This window comes from Gopherus flavomarginatus, chromosome 2, assembly GCF_025201925.1.
Source record: "Gopherus flavomarginatus isolate rGopFla2 chromosome 2, rGopFla2.mat.asm, whole genome shotgun sequence".
Lineage (NCBI taxonomy): Eukaryota > Metazoa > Chordata > Testudines > Testudinidae > Gopherus > Gopherus flavomarginatus.
In genome coordinates, this window is record NC_066618.1 from 115,593,147 (window position 1) to 115,614,374 (window position 21,228).

Below are 21,228 nucleotides of genomic sequence, written 5' to 3' on the forward strand. Positions count from 1 at the left end.
AGCTTTCCCAGACATCTACTTGTAAATCTGTTTACCCCAGTGATGCTGTGTAATGATTCCACATAGCAAAGAGTGTTCTGATGATAATGAGTACAAGAGGAGCTCAGATTTCAAATCAAGATGCCTTAAAGGGAAACTCAGATTCCATAAATGCTAAAACTGGCCCTTGGGCACATACATTTCTTCCGAAGTATCAAGGATCACCACAGCTGGAGATGAGACATTGGACCAGGATTATCGGGGTTCTGAGGTGGCACCAGGCATTTTCTCTCTCACATGCTTGTCTTGTCACATGCTTAGGGTCTAACTGATTGTCATATGTGAAGTTGGGAAGGAATTTTCCCTCAGTTGTGATTGCCAGTGACCTTGGGGGTTCTTTGCCTTCCTCTGCAGTATGTGGGCACAGGTCACTTTACAGCACGATCATTTCCCTGCCATTGTAGGAGGCCTCAGGCATTGCTGCACCTTGGTGCCTCCTGTTATCTGCCTGTGGCACATAGTAATTTAGTCTCCTGTGGACTATTTAATCTAGTTTTGATTGCTGGGTTAAGTGTGCAGGTGCTGGTGGTGTTGGTGACCTATGATGTACAGGAGGTCAGACTAGATAATCTATTGGTCCCTTCTGGCCTACAACTCTGTGACCTTCCCATTTCGCAGGCCCAGTTCTCCTCTCACCCCCAGGAATTCAGCAGTGACTCTATGGAAACAAGCTAAGTGACACCAGCTCAGTGCTTCCAAGCCTGAGACCTGTAGGCGCCAGTAACTCCCCCTCCCCCCACTTCTGAAACCTGGCACCACTCTCTGGCTACAGCTTTCCTTGGGTCAACCTCCCCCCCTACCAAAGCAAAGCACTGGCATTTGAGAGGCTGTGTCATCCCCCTGGTATGTCAGCCCCCAGGGCAGGGGGACTAGGCCTTCTCCTGTGTAAGGACGGGGCGGGGGGTGGCTGCCTGAGCCTGAAGCCAAGGCTATGAAGAAGAGACTGGGTCCCCTTCACGTCCCTCTCCCTGCAGCTCTCCCCATCCTATCACCCCTTCTGTCCCTACACCCCTTAGATCCCTTCCCTTACCCCCGCCCCAGCCAGTGCCAGGCCCCGCAGCCCCACCCCGGCGGGGCAAGGCAACGCCCCCTCCCGCTGGTGCATCGCAGCCCGCCTCAGCGAGGGGCTGGGGCTGCCCGCGGAGCTCAGCCAGCTCAGCAGCAGCGGCAGAGCCCGGGGAAGCAACCAGCGAGCGAGCGAGCGCGCCTGAGCGCGGGCGCGCGCGGGGGGCAGGCGAGAGCGGCAGCAGGAGGAGCAGCGGCGGGGTTGCAAAGCCACAGCGAGCTGCGGGAGCCCGGGGAGCGCAGCAGCAGCAGGGATATAAGCCACCACGAGCCGCCTTAACGCCGCCCCGCAGAGCTGCCCGCCCGGGAAATACATCCAGGAGCAACCACCCAGCAACAGCAAGAGGCTCTGGGAAAGCAACAAGCAGGCGCCCACCTCGCCAGGAGTCGTCCCCCCACCCTCACCAAAACCCCAGCAGCGACGCTCGAGATCGATTTTGCATCTGTTTTTTTTTCTTCGCACCCCTCCTCTTCCGGGGGGGGTTCTCCCTTTTCTTGCCAGACTGACTCGCACCCTCTCGATAATTTATCTCCCCTTTGTTTTTTTTTTCTACTCTTCTCCCTGCTTCCAAACCCTGTGTCTGTGTGTTTTAATAACATCACAATCTCCGCTTAAAACCAACCAACCAACCAAAACCCTTCCTCTTCTGACCCCATCCAACACCCCTTGTAAGGTGAGTTGTGTCTTTTCATCACTTTTTCCCCCTTGTGTGTTATTTCCCCCACCCCCACCCGGGCAGCTTTAGGGAGAAGGGGGGTGTGGGGTGGATTTCAGGGGGATCCCAGCATGTTTGCAACGCCTTTATTTTCCCTTCTGCAGCCTCAGCATCATTCCGCCTTGCTCCTTTATCCCAAGGATGTAGCCAGCTGATGAAAGTGGGGAGCTACTCTTCCTTAGTCCTGCATGCTTGGGAGCAACTGCAACAGCAGCAGCACAAAGCTTCCCCTCTCGCCCCCCACCCCCCGCTCCCTCACTTTTCTGTTCGTTTGTTTATTTTTGCAATTCTCAGAGGACTTGCAAAGAATTGCATGTGAGGTGAGGGAGAGCGAGCGTAACTGTGTGCTGGGAGGGTGCATTTGTACTTGTGTTTATGGGATGAGCGATAAAGCTTCCAAACAGCCACGGTATATAGGGAGAGGGGGACAGCAGAGATTGTTGATGGAGAAATTGATTAGGACTACAGGAAGGCTGCACAGCTCTTGAAGTGTTCGCTCCTTGGGCTCCAGGACATCTCCACTTAAATCATAACTGGCACCTTAATAGTGATGGCTCCCACTCTTCGGCTGGCGTCTCAGTAGAGTGTGAAGAGAGGAAAAACTTTAGTGCTACCTTATTGTTAGTGTTTCTTTTGTTCTAGCAGTGTAATATTTTAATCCTGCAGGGATGAATGGTGAAAATAGCACTGCAGTCCAGAACTAACGGATCGTTGGGTGTCACATGCTCGTTTTCAGTAACAAAACAGATACAGTGCGTTATTACTTTAGTCCCTTATTAGAAGTACTGCAGTCAGGTTTACTTTCCAATTGCAAAGTTGTATTAGACTGTTTTCTTCAGCTCTTCAGCTAACTGTTCCTATAAGAGCACTGAAAACAGACACTTATTTCTGCAGTAAAACAGCCTATCTTAAATGTCTTGGGAAAAGACTTGGTTTTTGTTTGTTTTAGTCGCTATCAAGTAACATATCTCTCCAAAGGAATTTTTACAGTTTTTGTGTGTCTTCAGCTATTTTACATAGGTGTTTGAATTGGAGTAATGTAGACTTTAGCTGCATTTTGATATGGCATTAAATCATAACTTGCAGAGATGCTATTTGTAAGGTGCCATTCAAAACAAAGCAAAATATCAACCCCCTAGTTCTTCTCCATAGACTTTTCACAGTGGTGTTTGTATCAAAAATAGCATGTGGTTTCCTTAAAGAACTGGTAACATTTAAAACAACAACAACAACAACAACAAAAATCCAGCGCATATCATGATAAATAGTTTCAAATATTCATAGTTCAAATAGTGTGATATTAAATGTTCTGATGTGTTAAACTATGAATTTGTGTAGAAGATCAAATAGGTCTATTTTACCTTAAATGCATTTTGTTTGGACACTTTAAAACATATTGAATCATTTTTGCATCTCAAAGTTTAGATGTGAACTAAAAAGATTGTCATTACTTGTAATTAGAGGCCTTCATAGTACGGATTTTTATAATGAGTGCAATACTTCTTTTTTTGATGGCAGTAGAATACATTTATAGTGCCTGTCTTGTACATATAATTTTAAAATAACCTATCTTTCCACATGCTATATATGGATGATGTTCAGCAAAAATGATCAGTCATGGAAGTATTTTTGTTATGCTAATAAGAAGACATCTTTGATCATTTCTTTTTCTTGTTAGCCTAATTAAATTATTTTACACAAGTTTGCTTTGGGGTTTTCTGCCACAAATGTCAAGTTGTAGTGAAGAGTGTTTATGGATATGCCTTCTTAATGTCCATGATAGTGTGGGGTAGAGTGACCAGACAGCAAGTGTTAAAAATCGGGATGGGGTGGGGCATAATAGGAACCTATAAGAAAAAGACCCCAAAATTGGGACTGTCCCTATAAAATCAGGACATCTAGTCACCCTAGCGTGGGGAAAAGTAAAATACTTAAGTGCTTTATATAGGAGGTATTCAACAGTGTTAGAAAAAGAGGAAAACCAGACAAGTGCATAAGCAGTTTCAAAATAAAGCACACAATATTAGTAGTATACATGGAAGCTTGTAAACAGCTGTGTTGCTAAACTCCAATTATTGTTTAAACATAGTATTTATGGTGAATCGCTGTTCAATATCATAGAAGTTTTAGTTTAGTAGATTTTGTGTTGTTAAAATCACATATGGCCCAGGGTACTCACTCCTTTGTTAATAAAAGCCCTGCCTAATGGCTTGATCCTGAGAAGTCTAGAATACCTACAGCTCTCATTGAGGCCACTGGAATTTGTAAGAGCTCAGCACCTTTAAGGATCAGGCATTTCATCTTCTCAAGAGTTAGGGTTTATCCAAAAGATAAAATTGCCAAGATCTTTAATGAATCGCTTCATTTTATGTAGAGTGACATACGTAATCAAGATGTATTTAAATATGTTTGTTCTATGACAAGAAAACTAAAGTGTGTCACTGGACATGAAATGTTAGTATTGTTAATCTTAGACTTTTTTTTAATTCTGCACTCATTTGTAAAATAGAAAGTGTTCAGTAGTTGATAAATCTATTTTGCATATTGCTGTAGTTTGTTCATTATTGCTATGGGCAAGGCATTTAAGAAAAAAAATATAATTAAACGTATGAAAAACATACAGGAAGGACTGAATTAATCTGTCTCCATATCATAGCAGAGCTGAAAAACAGTGATGTCTTCAATTGTATATGGAAACCATTTTTTTTACCAACCTAATGTGGATGTAGTGTCCATCCATAAGAAGTAGGGTTAATTTAGGGCCCAATCCTGCTCCCATTGAAGTTTTTCCCATTAACTGCAATGGTAGCAGGCTTAGGCTCTCACAAATTGTTCAGTGCAGTGGTACCTTATGATGAAGCTTTCTTTTAATTTATTGTTTGAGGATTCGGTAAAACGTGGATTTATTTACCTATCAAGGTTTTGTTATTGGTAAAACATGCCCATTAAAATCCTAAACTACGGTTAAGTGAACTAATAGGAATAGTTCTGGAGTTTAGAAGTCTGTCTAACTTTGTAGGACTTGTTACAAAAATAAGGTGGGGTTGTTCTCTGTTGTCATCTAATTAAAACGATTTTCTTGTAGTTTTGTGCATCATTGTTCTTCTGCAGGTTCTATCTGAAGTAGTTTACAGTCTGTCTAGACCTTCTATTCTTTAACATATTTCCATTACCAAAGAACATGAATGCTCTGTTTGTATCTTAAACTACAACTAATTTTGTCAGTTTCAGTAGACTTTAATACAATACTTGGTTCTTCCTTATGGGGAAAATTTGCCATAATATTTAAACTATGTTTTAAAAGAAAATGATATTAATTGTATACTTCCTTGCATTTTTTGCATTGGAAATTAGCAAAGTTTTGTGTTGGAGCCATGCAGTTTATAATTAGAATAAAATGTTTCAAAATAGTAGTGTGACATATATGGAAACCACTTAACACATTTTCCCCTCCAATATCACACTTTGTTGCTAGCTTAGAATGGTAATATACGTATGTCTCACTCTGAATGCACACTTGTAATTTAAAAAAATAAAATTATGTTAAAATGCATCAGATTATTTTATACAAAATTGTCAGTTTACGTCTTAAAATTTTGTCTGTTAGGAATAATACTTTAGTAATAAATGACATTTTTCTGTCATATATGCTTACACAAAGAGAATAATGAGTGCTTAGCTTCAGGGAATTGTATGTAGCTGTGTTGAAATATCAAGCTCTGAACAGGGCTACACATAGTTAGATTCCAAGTGCTGTTGGTGAACTTGAGTGAATGTCAATAGTAACAAGTTTATATAACTAGACATGTCAGTGCAAGGGACTGACTGCCTCTTGGGGAAAACAACATATCAGAGAAAGGGTGTTCGAGCAACATTCTACTGTAGGGCTAAAAATACCAATGTCTCATGTTCAACAATAGTGAGGGTCCTCTTTTTGAAAGACTGTATTCATAGTGATCTGTTTAGTTCTTCTTTGGATTATAATAGATCTGGAGATTTAAAAAGGAGTTCATAGTAGTACCAATCAGCTTCTTTACTGAGAAGCATATATAGGTGGTCACTGGAAAAATAATTGGTTATATTATTATTTATATACTTGACACTTTTTAAATTACTTACATATTCAGTGCACTTATATATAACATATCTCCTGTTCACTTTTATAGGTTTGAGTTGGCAGAGTTTATAGGGGGAGTGTATGTAGAGTGGGAGGGAAGCAGAAGAAACATCAGCATTAAATTTTCAAAATATTAGAATGAAGCAACAAGAGTCAAAAACTTTAATAACTACAGAGCTAATGGTAAACTGGGTTGCAAGGTGTATGAGATTTCAGACAATTTAAACCTTTTTGACAATTGACTAACATTTATGGTAAAGAAACCTGAATTCATAGTGAATACACTTTCTTTCCATAGATTTCAAATAAATATATAACACTGCTATTATGCCTTGAGTTGCTCAGATATTTATTTGTTTGAGAAGTTTTACATTAATGAAGAATGCTTTAGTATGACATTTCAGTCACATAATTGTGGTATGTGGAGATATTAATCTTTGACCATTCATGTAAGTACTAAAAATTATTTAAATACTGTGATCAAGTGAATAAAATATATATTTGATAAATGTCGTATTGCATGCAAGTGTAAAATAAACAGTTTTTTGTTTTTGTTTTTTTATACCAATCCTCATTTAATTGCTCTTTCTAGTTTCATTAAAGAAGAATAAAAAGTACATATATTTTTTGTTAATTTTGGCCAGTTTTTTTTTCTTTTGTGTTTCTCTAAATAAAATGTTTAATTATTTTATAATGAAACCTTTTAATAGGCAATTGATTTATGATGAAAACTCAGCCCTTTTGACAGTTGTTTCTGAATTTCCAAATGGTAGTATTTTACTTTATGTAAATACTTTCTTCAGTCCCATGCCTCATACAGATAACATTCAACATTCTTTCTATCTCATTGAGACTTTACATGCAGGTGTATATGCTATTATAATTAGTTACCTGGAGCTCTTGCAAAGATGCTTTTTGTTTGCATTTATCATATAAATAAGAGAAGTTGAATTATGCAAACTCCCATAAAATTAAATTATCAGTCAATGCTTGGTTCTCTTATCATTCATACCATTTGCCAGGAGTCTTTTCACATGGGCTAAGATCAGCATAAAGTACACCAACAGCCAGCCTGAGCAATCAGATTGCAATACTCTTGGTTCTCAGTGGCTGCTCCAGAAATCTAGAGAGTGCTACATCCAGCACTCAGTGGCCACAGGAGGTTGAAGAGAGTGAGAGAAGAGGAAAACTAATGGGGTCTGAGTTGGCCTGTGAAGATGTTCTGGGGAAAAAAAATCTATCTTCATAATGCAAAAGCCAGTGTTTGACCATGGAAGCTATGTATTTTGGCCCGAAGATTATTTATTACTATATATCATGTAAAATCCCAACTGCCTAGTGGTGACAAAAAATCCTAGTACAAAAATTATTTAATCTTCTAGGTGCTATAATGTGAGTAGAAAAGGAGAAGGTACACCTCTATAAGTTACATTTAGATTGCTGTATATGGGATACAGGGGCAGCTCCAGATACCTGCTGGTCACTGTGAGGGCGGCAGGCAGGTTGCCTTGGGCGGCATGCCTGCGGAGGGTCCGCTGGTCTCGCGGCTTTGGCGGACCTCCCACAGGCAAGCCGCTGAAGGCAGCCAGCCTGCCTGCTGTGCTTGGCGCGGCAGAATACCTTGAGCTGCCCCGATGGGATATGAATGATTCTCTATCCTGGTATAACAACAGTGTATTAGACCATTTCATTTGCTTACCTTTTGAAAATACAAATACATTTTAAGGAAACAGCAAAAACTAGGACATTCAGAGTTAAGCCTGACACACCATTCCTAAACTCCTCCATTAAAGAGATGTGGCCTGATCACAGACCTGGGAGTTCTTGTGGTATTGGGCAAAGTTTTTCTACACTGCATTCTGTATCTGTGAAACGGGACAGTACTATTGGTTAGGCCTGAATTCTGCAACTCTTACTCACATGAATAGTCTCATTGACTTCGGTGGGACTACTTGTCTGAATGAGGGATTCAGGATCAGGTCCTGGATTTGTGAAGTAGTTCCAATGTGAAATGCAAAGTATTATTATTGTTATTATTATCACACTGAACCATATATTACATGATATATGATCGTGCCCCTGGCATTCTGCCGCATACTTGACCTAATTTTTTTGGCAACATCTCTTGATTTCTGCAGCACACTAGTGCTGGGTTCTGTAGCAGTATGAAATACATTGAAGGCCTTTCACAAAAACTAAAATCTAAATAAAGAAAACCCTGATGACACTTTAAATATATCACTTGTAAATTATAATATGGATTTAGGGGTTTAATGAGTTTATATTTTCTGAGTGTTTATTTCCGTTTATGTGCATGAAAATATATCTTCCATTTATTCTCTCTCTTTTGTGTTCTTATGCGTATTTTTACTAAAGCCATAAAAATACTATGTAAATCCAGAAGCAGATGCTGTATAAGTAGTGAGTATTTTCCATCTTCAGAGATGTTACAGGCATTAACTAATTAGCCATCACAACAACCCTTTGGGTTTTGTGACAGAGACAAAATACTGAACAGCAGCAGCAGTAAAATGAGAGAGACTACAATAGATGATTTATTTTCTCTCCATCTTCTCTGATTTCTTAGGGATGATGACAGTAGAGTAGAGAATTTCCAGGTGGATTTGGAAGCTTCTACTCCATTGGGTTAGTTTACTGAAGACTCCTTACTCTTTCTGTGTGGGGAGCACTGTTTTGATTGTCACTTTGTGGGGGAGTTATTGGCATGATTCCCTTTCCTGCAGTGCAAGAGAGCCTGCAAGGAAACAATTTTGTGATTCCATGACCGTAGGTAAAGCCATCTGTATAAGATCACCCACTCTTATGAGTTCTCCCTAATGCACATTAGAATAGCACAATGGGGTTATATTTTCAGGACTAAATTTTTCAAGCAACTTCTAAACTTGTGCATGTAGTTTTGGTGTACAGTCATTTGCATGTGCAACCCTCATCCTGTTTTCTATTGTATGAGCACTTATATATTCAAATTGGATAGTTAGACTAGTTGTTAGTAAATCAAATGGAACTGAGGGAAGGATTTGTCAAAATAGGGGAGAAATCATCTTTGCAAACATAAGGAAGGAAGCAAAGTAGAGGTGATTGAAAATAGGTAAGAGGAAGTGAATGAGAGTGAGGGAGGAGGGGAACGCAAGATAGGTTGAGATGTTGAGGCAGAAATACAAGGGTAACCTCAGAGTTAGAGGCTGGCATAAAGAAGGAGAGAGTGGAACTAGTGGGAAGAAGAAGAGGAGAGGTAGACAAGGCAAGATGATTCCTGCTCTTTTAGAGTTAATTGTGTTTAAAATACCGGCAAGATTCTGGTTCAGAAACATACAGCGAAGAAATGAGGTGGGGAAAGAAGGTGAATTGAGTAAGGTGAAATTGAGGAAGAGTTATGTGATTCATGTTTTATAACAAGCAATGTTTAAAATATTACATACAAATAAAATATTTTAAAAGAACATTATTGAGGCTACAAAGGCAAGCAGTCAAAAGTTAGGAAATGTCAGTATTTAGGTTGCTCATGCACCCTTCATTCAGCCCCCTGTGTGTATGCATTATGATACAGTCTTTAATTACAAGATAATGTACACATTTTTTTCACAGGATTCCTGCCATAGATACAGGGTTCTAAAGTTCTAGGAAAACAGTATCTCTCACAGCCAGATGCTCAGTGCCTCATGACATTTGTAGAGGAGAGCAGTGCCTGCTACTTTCAGCTTACTTTGCCTTATTGGATCATGAATAACAAAGCACTGTGCTCAGCAATCCTGCTGGTGGCTCAGCACTTCTCTCTCACAACCTTCATCCATGTCTCTGCAGGGCTGAGCCTTACTGTGTGATTTGTACTGTTTTTAAAAGCAAACATTTAGGATCCCAAAATAAAACACCTCTCTCTTTAACTTGCCTCATAATGATATTTGCAGTTTATTATATGTACATGCATATATTAACTTTTAACTGTGAAGATACCATATATTTCAAGCTCTGGCATAAGGTGAAATTAATAAAATATATACAATAAAAATGCAAATAAAATGTCTTGGGGGACAAAGATTTAAAAGTTAAAAGATTTAAAAGTTCCAGAGAGACGTCTTCACAATGGTCTTGACTTTTATACTTTTTATATTTGCTAGGGCAGATTCATGCTGCGCACATATATGCACTCCACAAATGAAAAAAGTGGAAACAGAACAGCTGTGTTTTCCCAGATCAGGAAGGAATAAGATGCTGGGAGACCCCATAGGGCTTATCTAGACTAAGGTAAAAGATGTATTTATAAAAGATGTTAACTGACATGATTAAATAAAATATTTTAAATCTCAAATGTAGACTTGACAAGTTGTATGTTAGCTGATAAACCTAATCTTCACCTTGACCAGTTAACACATTTTAGGGCTTTGAGCTAACATCTTGTAAAAATAGGCATCTTTTTCTCCGATTTAGACATAACCGCAGAGGGTTGTGTCCACCTTGCATGATGTAGAGCACTGCTCTTGTGGGGGACTCCTATGTTCCTATGGAGGGGGGTTTAATATTAGGGGGAGGTAGAATTTGATGCCAAGGAGCTCTGCTCCTGTGCCTGCTTCATGGCATATGGGAGGAGATTCCATATGTCAGTCCTGACTGCCATGGAGTTCCTCTGTACAAAGCCCTTTACTCAGGTCTGTCTTTGGGGACAGGATTTGCACTCAGGCGCATTAACAGCATTCTACAGAAAAAAATGTTACGTTCTCTAGTGTTTATGAAGACTAAATTTTGCTCAGATTATCTCTAGTTCCTGATATATAATAATCCTATGTATTTCTGATATTCTTAGCAAGATGGAGACAATCTTTGTTTATAGTTTGAATCAGTTTTGTTTCTGCACTGGATTTAAATTTTAATTGCTAGAAGTTGGTACTTTAATATTTAAACAGTTCAAAAACTCCAAACATAAGTATAACAATGGCCAGTTAATTATCCAACCCCGCGCAAAATAATTTCCCATACAACTGTAATCAAGGTTGGAAGCCTTTAAATTGATCTTTGAATTTACTACATTAAGATCTCAATTTTGGAGTCATTTACTAATTTAAAATCTATTGTTGTTTTTTTAAGTGTCATCAGTATAAGTAAAAAAACCATTTTTTATGTTGCAGTAATTTAACTGAAATTGCATCATTTTGAAAAATGAAGGTAACTAGTACATAATATTCTCAAGCTGCTTTTGTATTTTTTAAAAGAAGCTAACAGTCAAGTCACACTATTGAGGCTTCTACATTGATTGAAACTTTAAAGTGATTACATCTATACAAGAAATATTTTAACCAATGTTCAATGCATTGGTGCTGGAACTGGGGCATGGTGCTGCACCCTCTGGCTTGATGTGGTTTCCGTCATATACAGTACATGGTTTACAGTTTGGTTCAATGGCTGTCAGCACCCCTACTGTAAAAATTGTTCCAGCACCCTTGGTTTCATGAGGATGATGATTAGATTGATGTGACTTTTGGTGCCTTGATCAGGTTCAAGAATCTGTAAACCAAAAAAGAATGATATGTTAGACAATATTGTGTTATGCAGGTAAAATAATATTTAACTAATGTGGACTTTTGTGTGTTGTACTAAAAAATCTAACATGAGAGGCATGTAAATTCTATTAATAAATAATACAAAGTCTAATATTTTTCATAAAACCTGTTTGGCCTTGTAATCACAAGATAAAAGATATACTTTTATCATGTATCAGCTAATATGTGGCAATTGAAATGCAGTAAAATCCTATTATGGACAAGGCAGTTGTAGTTTTAACACATTAGTAGGTCAAGGTACAGGCTGGAGGAGAGTGTAGTGTTTACCTGGATCTGCCAACACATGTTAAAACTACAGCTGCCTTGGCCACTGTAAGATTTTACCTTGTATTAGTTGCCACACGTTAGCGAACATGGTAAAAATCCACCTTTTTTTCCAAGCGTGGATGCAGCCTTTGTATGAGAGAAACAGTATGCGACATTAAGGGCTCAATTCAACAGTTACATAAATGAATAACACATTGCATGACATTGAATAACATATTGAATAACACATGCATCCGACGAAGTGGGTATTCACCCACGAAAGCTCATGCTCCAATACATCTGTTAGTCTGTAAGGTGCCACAGGACTCTTTGCTGCTTTTATAAATGAATAAATTTACTCACGAGTTGTCCCATTGAGTTTAATGGTAGTACTCATGTAAGCGCAATTACTCGTGCGCATTTGCAGGATTAAGCGCTGAGATTATAGGACTAGATCTTGTCATGTAGACCTGGGCCTGGAGGGGATGCTTTGTAAGTAGATCCCATCCCATCCATGAAGAACAAGGAGTCATATGCATTCTTGGCACCCCTTTCCTAGCACTCCATGGATTCAAGGTCAGTGTGTGGGGAATAATGTGATCTGGGCAGGCTGCAGGCAGGGAGCCTGCATCCCTTTGCTGTGTAGGACTGGGTTCTGGAAGATGCTCATTGTCCTCCATTCAGCACTGCTAAGATTCCACAGAAAAGCCAATATAGCCTGGAGTTGAAGGGCACAGAGCAAGCATGAGATCTTTTACTGCCGCACTATATGAGCAAGCAGAGTGACTTTGATACAACTGAAAAAAAAAAGTACAGGTAAGAGGTCAACTGGGAGGTGGAATTTTCAGTGAGGAACTTTCAGAAAAATTACGGATAATGTGCGATCTAACTTTGGGACAGACAGTGCATCTGAGACTAGAACTGGTGAGAAAAAGGCTTGCCAAATATTGGACCCTTTCTTTTTCTTGAAAACTTTTGAGTTTTGAAATGTTCTGACTCGTTGTACAGCTGTCGAAAAATAGAATACACTTTTGTGAAAAATGTACTCTATTGTTCGAGGAAAAATTGTGAAATTCAATTTTTTTCAACAAGCTCTATCTGGGATGGCAATCAGTGCTACTGAAAAAATCCCCATGGGGAAAAGGAAAGCACTGAGTTCCTTGGGAGGGCACAGGACAAGTGAGGATTGCTCAGCCAGTGTGAGCACTCATAGGATATATAAAGAAAAAAGGGAAATGGGGTAGTGGCGGCAGGTTTCTGGTGAGGCAAGAGAATGAGGGATACAATTCAGGCAAAAGTGAATGATGTCTGGTTGGCAGGATCTGTGTCCAAACACAGTATTCACAACCAGGCTTCAACTATTAATCTCAATATTTTCAATATTATTATTAAATTGACCCAGGGGCAGCAGTCACAGATCTGTAAAGAGATTTTTAAGGAGATGAGGTTTAGCCCTAAATTGGAGCGCTGCAAGCTTCTGCTCAATAGTCCAAGGAGACAGGTAAGTTCTCTGCATCAATTCAAAGCCTATATTCAGCGTATGTGTCTGACACTTTATTAATGGGCCATTTCAAGTAATTCCTGAACCAAGGCACAGCCACTGAGACCAAAATGCAGCCATCATATGAACAGGGGAAGCTGGGATTCCATTTGGTGAAACAGATATGAAGCTGAGCAAAGCAAAATCTAAGAGATTTTCAGGATTCCTTTTCAACTTTTGAAATTTATCCCAAAGTTTACCCAATCCAAAACCAAGAAACCCAGTCATGATAAAATCAGGTGAGTACAACTATAGGAAAATACCAGGTGTTGACTGCAGTTCAACCAGGTATAGCTGCATTTCAAATTCCTACATGGTTGAGATGGATCCAAGTACTCAAGTACTGAAAAACAGGTGACATCTTCAGATGGGTCCAAACCCAGCTGTTGTAACTCTATTAGCAAGTATGCACACACCACAGCTACTGAATAGAGCTAATCCTCTTGAGAAGAGTGCTAAAATTATTGAACAGGAGTTGCCTACACCTTTGAATGTAATAATCCATGTGAATCAAATGGAAAGAATTATAGAAGGTTAGGGTTGGAAGAGACCTCAGGAGGTCATCTAGTCCAACCCCCTGCTCAAAGCAGGACCAACCCCAAATAAATCATCCCAGTCAGGGCTTTGTCAGGCCAGACCTTAAAAACCTGTAAGGATGGAGATTCCACCACCTCCCTAGGTAAAGCATTCCAGTGCTTCACCACCCTCCTAGTGAAATAGTTTTTCCTAATGTCCAACCTAGACTTTCCCCACTGCAACTTGAGACCATTACTCCTTGTTCTGTCATCTGCCACCACTGAGAACAGCCAATCTCCATCCTCTTTGGAACCCCCCTTCAGGTAGTTGAAGGCTGCTATCAAATCCCCCCCTCCACTCCTCTCTTCTGCAGACTAAACAAGCTCAGTTCCCTCAGCCTCTCCTCATAAGTCATGTGCCCCAACCCCCTAATAATGTTTGTTGCCCTCCAATTGTCTGTATCCTTTCTGTAGTGGGGGGGGGGCCAAAACCGGACGCAATACTCGAGATGTGAGTATTACTCCAGATGTGAATACTCCAATACTCCAGATGTGGAAGAACCCACCTCATGGCCAGAATATGACCATATCTGAATGACTCATCAGTGACTCATCTGGATCTATAATTTATTGCTAAATAGTAATTCTAGTTACAGATTGTTCAGACAAACAAAAAAGAATATATGTATTATTTTCTTTAATGCCGAAGCAGGAAGCAGCGGTAGAAGACTGTAGTCAGAAGGCTCTACATGAAGGCAGAGCGATTCAGTAACCTTAGGGATAACACTGTTTTTCTGTTGCTAATGAAGTTCCTCATTCAGTGTTAAGAGAAAGTAATTTTTGTTTCTTTACCCTTGTGACATGACAAGGCTACATTCTGCTCCCATGATGGAACGATTAGGGAGAAATTCTATGAAGGGATCCTCATGGAAGATTTCTTCCTTAGTCTTTTCTTGTGCATAGCATTTACCTTGGGAAGCATCAGTCTGGCCCATCGTGATTATCCAACCAAAAGCTAGGGAGAGTTAATGATTAATTGACAATACTGAGATTAGTACAACCAAATTTTGTGTTGCATTTTATTTTTCTGTATATGTACTAAAGTTTTCATGTATACTTCCCTCTCAAAACAAGTGTTTTTTTAAAAAAATCAAATGAATGCCAACAGCCCAGAAGAAGGATATAACTATGACATCAAACCAGTTTGCATACATGGCGTAGAAAATACTTAGTTAAGGAAATTATTTAGATTTCCATTCTTTCATGGGGATTTAAAACCACAATGACTAAAGTTATTTTTAAAACAATGAAAATTACCTCAGTCGTGTAATCTAAAGCCTCATACTGAGCCTAATGTACGTGCAGAGTCATATTTAATTCACATAGTGATGGTGTTGATAATGAGTGATTTAACAGTGATAGACTTATATTTTAATTTTCTGACTTTAGTTAGCTCACACTAGTGTTATTCAATGACAAAATGCATTTTGAATTGTAACTTGTTAGTATTTAACTTGTTTAATGTTTTGGTCTCGTGTGCCAAAAACAATGTATAAACCAGTTTGAAAGCTTCCTGAAAGGCTGCTCCAGATTGATTGGGGAAGTACCTTGTGATGGCAGCTTCTGAATCCAACTCCATTGACAACTGGGTTTCAGGAAGTCAGGCATTTGGTACTCCAACTGCCTAGCACACATTCTTTCACATGGTCTGAAGACAGTGGAGTCTGTCCTGCTGGCAGCTTTCTTCCTGATGGCCAGCAAAGAGATCAATGGGCTAAACAGGGTGGGATTTTCAAAGGGGCCTAAGATATTTGGATGTCCAACTCCCCTTGACTTTAAATAGGAGTTGGGGCCCAGATCCTTGAAGGTATTTAGGCATCTTAACTCCCATTAAAAGCTGGAGGATCTGGACCTGGATCCTAACGCCCTCAGACCCCTAAGAAAAGCCCAGTTTCATCTTCTGTATCTCTACGTTTTTAAATGTGAATGTTTTAAACCTTCATTCAGACTTACTATTATTTTTAGTGCTCTTCAGCGTGTTTCTGCAAGATGCTGACTCTCCATAACTCCCATTGCTGTCAATACGAATTAAGGATGCTCAGAATGTTACAGCTCTCGGCCGCTTGCCTTCTGTCATTTTTTGATAATGCAATACTAACTTGACATTTTATTATAGCTTTTGCCACATTTTGGATAGTGAGATGCCTGTCTAAATAGCTTATGTAAAACATGTTTTCTCTGCAAAATGAACGTTTTTATTGTGAAATAAAGATAAATTTGAAATGGGAAGGTCTGCAGGAAAGAGAATGGTGTTTCCATGTTCTACTTCCTAGGGTCTTTCAAGCGTGTCTTCTGATGCATCAAACTTTCATTGTACTTTAATTATTGATAGGAAGCATTTTCTTACCAGTGTAGCACTTACGCATAGTGAAATCACTTTCCAGGAGAAATTATTTCAAGTAATTTTTGGATCGGATTCAGTTTTGCAAATTGCTTGTTTTTATAGTGCCCCAAAAATTAAAGCACAAATGATAAGCAAGATCATTACGCTGCCATGAATCACTCTAATCCTAATGGCCTAATGCACTAAGCTTTAATTAGTAATATTGTATTTTTAAAAGGACAGTGTTGTGAAGGAAATGTGCACTGTTTTATATCTGGCTTTCCCAGAAGATTTTAAATGGATTCCTGTTCTTGGTATGTCTTTAAATTATTGATATGGTCACTTCAAGGCCTTTGCAGAGAAACAGATTTTTGGCTGCCAGTGACAAAATTTGGTTTTGGCATAATAATTTCACAGAGACATGGCACTAAATACTGTGCTGCTCTAATTAGACAGTTTGCCTAGGGTGCTTATATAAGAAAGAGTGGGGAAACATAGTGCTGGCACACCCTGTCATAACAGAGTGATTCCTGCAAAACGTGATTTATACAAAATTTCTTTTAACACTTTCACTTTTGGAATCTTCATGTGTTCTTTCAGCAACTTTCATACAGACATTTCTTTATTGACTGTAATTTGTAACATCATAATTATCCTGCTTCAGAATCTTTTTTCCCCTCACAATGACCACAACCAGTAAGTCAACAATAATAACTCTATTTTTAACTTTTGATCGAACTGCCAGGAAGTCAGCATGCCAGAACTGAGTAATAGCTCTGTGATCTTACTGCTGTAATTAAACTCGCCCTTCCTCAGCCCTTCCTTACTGTTTGTTACCTCCTCTCATTCCATTGGGCCAGATCCTGAACGCTAGCTGTGTTGCACCTGGTACAGCTCTGTGGAAAGGGGAAACATAAAGGAATCTATGGAACATATTTGTATTGCCCAGATCCCAGGGCCACTGGTACCATTCTGATCATTTTGCAAAATAAAGCTGCCTCATGGGTCATTTCAGCCTATCACGTATTTTAGCTGTGTGGGATCAGCCTAATGTTATGTCTCTTTGGCTATGCCTCCTTTTCCCTGGTCATGCCCTCAACTTACCCTCTACATCAGTGGCAAAAGGAGGGGTGGAGGAATAGTAGGGAGCCAGCTGTCTAAGCCTTATATTGCCCAGGAATTTCCCTCTGCCAGGAGAATCCCCAGGAAGCCTGGTAAGTTGGGGCAAAGCACCCTTAACAGGACCAGAATCTGGAGGATCATGTCTAAAATTAGAATATATGTTGTTTGGAGATCATGTATTTTTATTTTGATTGCAAATCACCTAGCCTAGCATATTATTTATTGGCTGTTGTTAAAATAAGAAATGGTAATGAATATGATGAGTAGAGCTGGTTGGGAATTTTTCAAAAAACTTGGAAGATGCTGATTTGCCAAAACTAAAACTTTTCATGCAAAATGGTTGGTTTCAACAAATTTCTCATTTTGAAAATAAATGAAAAAAATGCTTTGAAATTGTGAAGACAGTTTCCGTATTTCCAAAATATTCAGATTTTTTGTTCATGAAAATTTTGAAGATTTTGACATTTCAACCTGATTCAGGATGGGAAAAATGTTGGAAAACTCAACAATTCTTACTGGCTGAGATTTTTTTGTGGCTCGCTCTAATTATGTGGTTTGTCTGGAAAGCAAAGTCATTCAGCTCTCGTATATTGTTCAGCACTGAAGTGGTAAAACCCCTCTCGTTATGCACTGTTGCTCAAAAAAGGAACAGGGAATGAAGGTTAGTAAGACTTTCAGATCCCTGTTAAACAATGTCATGGTCTTATAACTCGGAAGATCGACAAAGATAGGATGGGTCACATGCAAATTTATTCTGCTGTCAGCTCAACAGCAGATCACTAAACATACAAGATGCTGTGAGTGATCCAACTTTATATTAGATGACAAAAGATCTGCTTTTGAAGTTTTCATATAGACTAGCAAAACTTTTAGAAGAACAAAAACAGATACGGAAAGTGGGGGAATGGGAGAAATAAAATGATCAAATTAATGTGAAGAGCAGTTATAAAAGTTTAAGCTGTATTGTAAGCCAGTGGTGTCGGGGCTCATCCCTCTCAGGCGCGGCGGGGAGCCAGGGCGCCTCCTTACCCACAGCAGTCCGGGTAGGCCTAACCCCTCAGCAAGCGTTGAGGGAATAAAGGGTCTGCAAACAAGGCAGAGTCCCGGCCCTCCAGCCGGGGTCGGGTAAGCACAAAGTACATAAGCCCAAGCCCTGGCGCAGGGCGGGGCAGTAAGCAGTTCAAGCTCAGACTCTCAGGCAGGGGCTGAGCACACATTATTGGCCCAGGCCCTTGGACAGGGTGGGGCAGTAGCAGTTCAGACTCAGGCCTTCAGCAGGCTGAACAACAGTATATCAGCCCAGGCTCTTGGGCAGGGCGGGGCAGTAGCAGTTCACGCTCAGGCCTTCAGCAGGCTGAGCGAACACAGTAACCCAGAAGTCTACACAGAAGGCCTCCTCAGGCCAGGGAGAGGGGAAGTCTGCCACCCTTGGGGGGTGGCAGGGGGAACACAGGCCCTCCCACTCCACTGTGTTCCAGCCCAGGGCCCTAGCAGCGGCAAAGGCACGCTGCTGTCAGTGGGGATCCTGGCCGCAACACACTGACATGGGTTCAGGCTCTTCAGGAGCCAAACCAGGGTCGGCTACCCCCAGGCCACTTCCGACCTCCCCCTCTCTGGGTACCTGTCTCTCGCCAGCGTCGTCTGGGGGGTCCCAGACCATGGGCTCCTCTGGGTACCGGTCGTAGGGAAGCTCAGGTTGCTCCTTGGGGTACCGGTCGTAGGGAGGCTCAGGCCGCTCCTTGGGGTACCAGGCACAAGGCAGGTCAGGCCGACGTTCCTCCGGGTACCGAGTATGAGGCAAGTCCGGCTAGCGTTCCTCCGGGTAGTGAGCGTGGGGCAGGTCAGGCCAGCACTCCTCCGGGTAGCGAGCACAGGGCAGGCTGGGCCCGGCGGGAGCTTGAGTACCAGCGTCTGTCCTCTCCGGCTGTCAACTGAGTGCTTGGGCCGGGCTTTTATACTTCCTGTCCCACCCCTTGACTTCTGGGGGGGCGGGGACAGGTGGCTGTGACTCCGCCCACTGAGGCACCTGCTCTGGCTCGTCCCTCTCAGGCGCGGCGGGGAGCCAGGGCGCCTTCTTACATGTATGTTTGTATTTTCCAACATTTCCAGGAAACTCATTGCTAACATCCCACCAAGGAATAGGAATGGATGAAACAGTAAGCAATTGTGAGAGATGTCCTGTATCCAAAATACATCCACTCTGAGATATGTTTGTACATGAGTTTATTTAGATATTTTTGCAGCTTGGGGCTCTGATTTATCAAAGCACTTAAGCACGTGGCAAACTTTGGTTTTAACGGAACTATACATGTTCTTCAAGTTAAGCATGTGGTTATGTGCTTTGCCCAATCAGACCCTTAGGTTTAGGTAAATGACTATCCATATCTAAAAGGCAGAATGTTAAAGACAAGTGTATGAGGTGATACAGGAATGGCTGCTAGACATATGGGTGTGGGTATAATATATATATATAGTCTTCCTCCTATTGACATGAAGATTCAGAATTACTGCAACTACAGACATGTTAGTGCATTTGTACCAGGAAGTATTTGGAAAAAAAACATCAGATTGGTGTCTCATTATTCCTTTCCTCAGCAACAAATACTTAAAAATCAAACAAATCTGATTAAAATGATCAGAGACTTAGGATCACCCGGTATTGAAATTAAGTTTAGTTTCCCTTTAAGGCAAGGTTAAAGTGTTCTCATTATGGGTATTAAGATTTTTTAATGTTTAATTTCCACTGAACTGAAATTTATGGTTCCAATGAAGATCTCATAAGGGAATACTATATATAATTTTCTTTTTATCCTTCTAAATGATATAACATCTCAGAAATTTCTGTGGGTCATTAGTTTTTATGTTGTATGCTGTGTTTAGTTGTGGACTAATTTTTGATGTATGTTACTCACTTTGTTAATGGTATTAGTTTCAGTAAGAATTTCCCCATCTTAAAGAACATTAAAAAGAATGAAGAACACAGCTCATCTAGAATGTACTTGTGTAATTGACTTCTTGGAAGTTGGGCATACACTTGCAAGATATTTTGCATTTCTTTTCTAAATGAATCTTGGCGCAAAAGAGAAGTTATTTAATTGTGACATAATAATAATCCAGCTTCAGCAAACATCCTTTCCTCACATATTTGTTATACTTTAAAGAGTTACATTATGACTTGTCCCACAAGGTTGGCTGGAGTGGAAGATGAAACATGCAGACAACCTCTACTCTACCCTACCCCCAGCCCCAACCGCTAGTGCAAGCCTCAGCAGAAATACTGGACCTGTGCTTCCAGACAGCTCTATGGTTTTAATATTAGATGTGAAGTGTATTAGTCTCATCTGACTCCTACTTATCTCCTCTGTAAACTTTAAAGTGACATTTAGGTATCTTTCTTTTTTTAACCAAAAATGTAAACCAATAGAATAAAATATGTAGCCCTACTAAGATATATTCCAGTGGAGTAATTTTTAGTTGCTGTGTCACCTTCCCTTTAAAACAAATCCCAGTAGCTAACACGCATACCCTTTGAGGTCTTTGACTGTCTGGGTAATTCTAGTATTGAAATTCCTCTCGTTTCCTCCACCCTGTTGAATGCTGTAACATATGCAACCTCAAAGTAGTTTGCCACTTAGAGATATTTTAAATGGCTCAGCTGCAGTACCTTCAAAAGAGGACTTTTCTAACATGCATTCTTCAGAGCAGAACTACATCTCCATATCATCATAATCATCAAAAAAAAATCTTACCTTCCTACTATAAATTCTATCAACACTGTGATTTTTCGATAGGGACTGTTTGTAAAAGAGGCCTGCATCCTGCTATTTAATGTGCTGGAAACACTTCAGCGTGCAGCTGCATGAATACATATTTATTTTCTTCTTCATTGGTTTAGTTACTGAACTAAAAGGT

General features: G+C 40.2%; 1 protein-coding gene across 4 annotated transcripts in view; it reads left to right on the forward strand.

The window, feature by feature from the left end:
- The first annotated feature begins 1,282 nt into the window (after positions 1 to 1,282).
- LOC127043697 (poly(rC)-binding protein 3-like) overlaps positions 1,283 to 21,228 on the forward strand; it is a 751,631-nt gene continuing 731,685 nt past the window's right edge. For 2 of the 4 annotated variants that reach the window (XM_050937766.1, XM_050937767.1), the window contains exon 1: positions 1,286 to 1,778. The gene's annotated coding sequence lies outside the window, so the exon portion shown is untranslated. Of the gene's footprint in view, positions 1,779 to 21,228 lie in introns of all 4 variants that reach the window. The other 2 variants (XM_050937755.1, XM_050937765.1) reach the window with 2 other exon arrangements.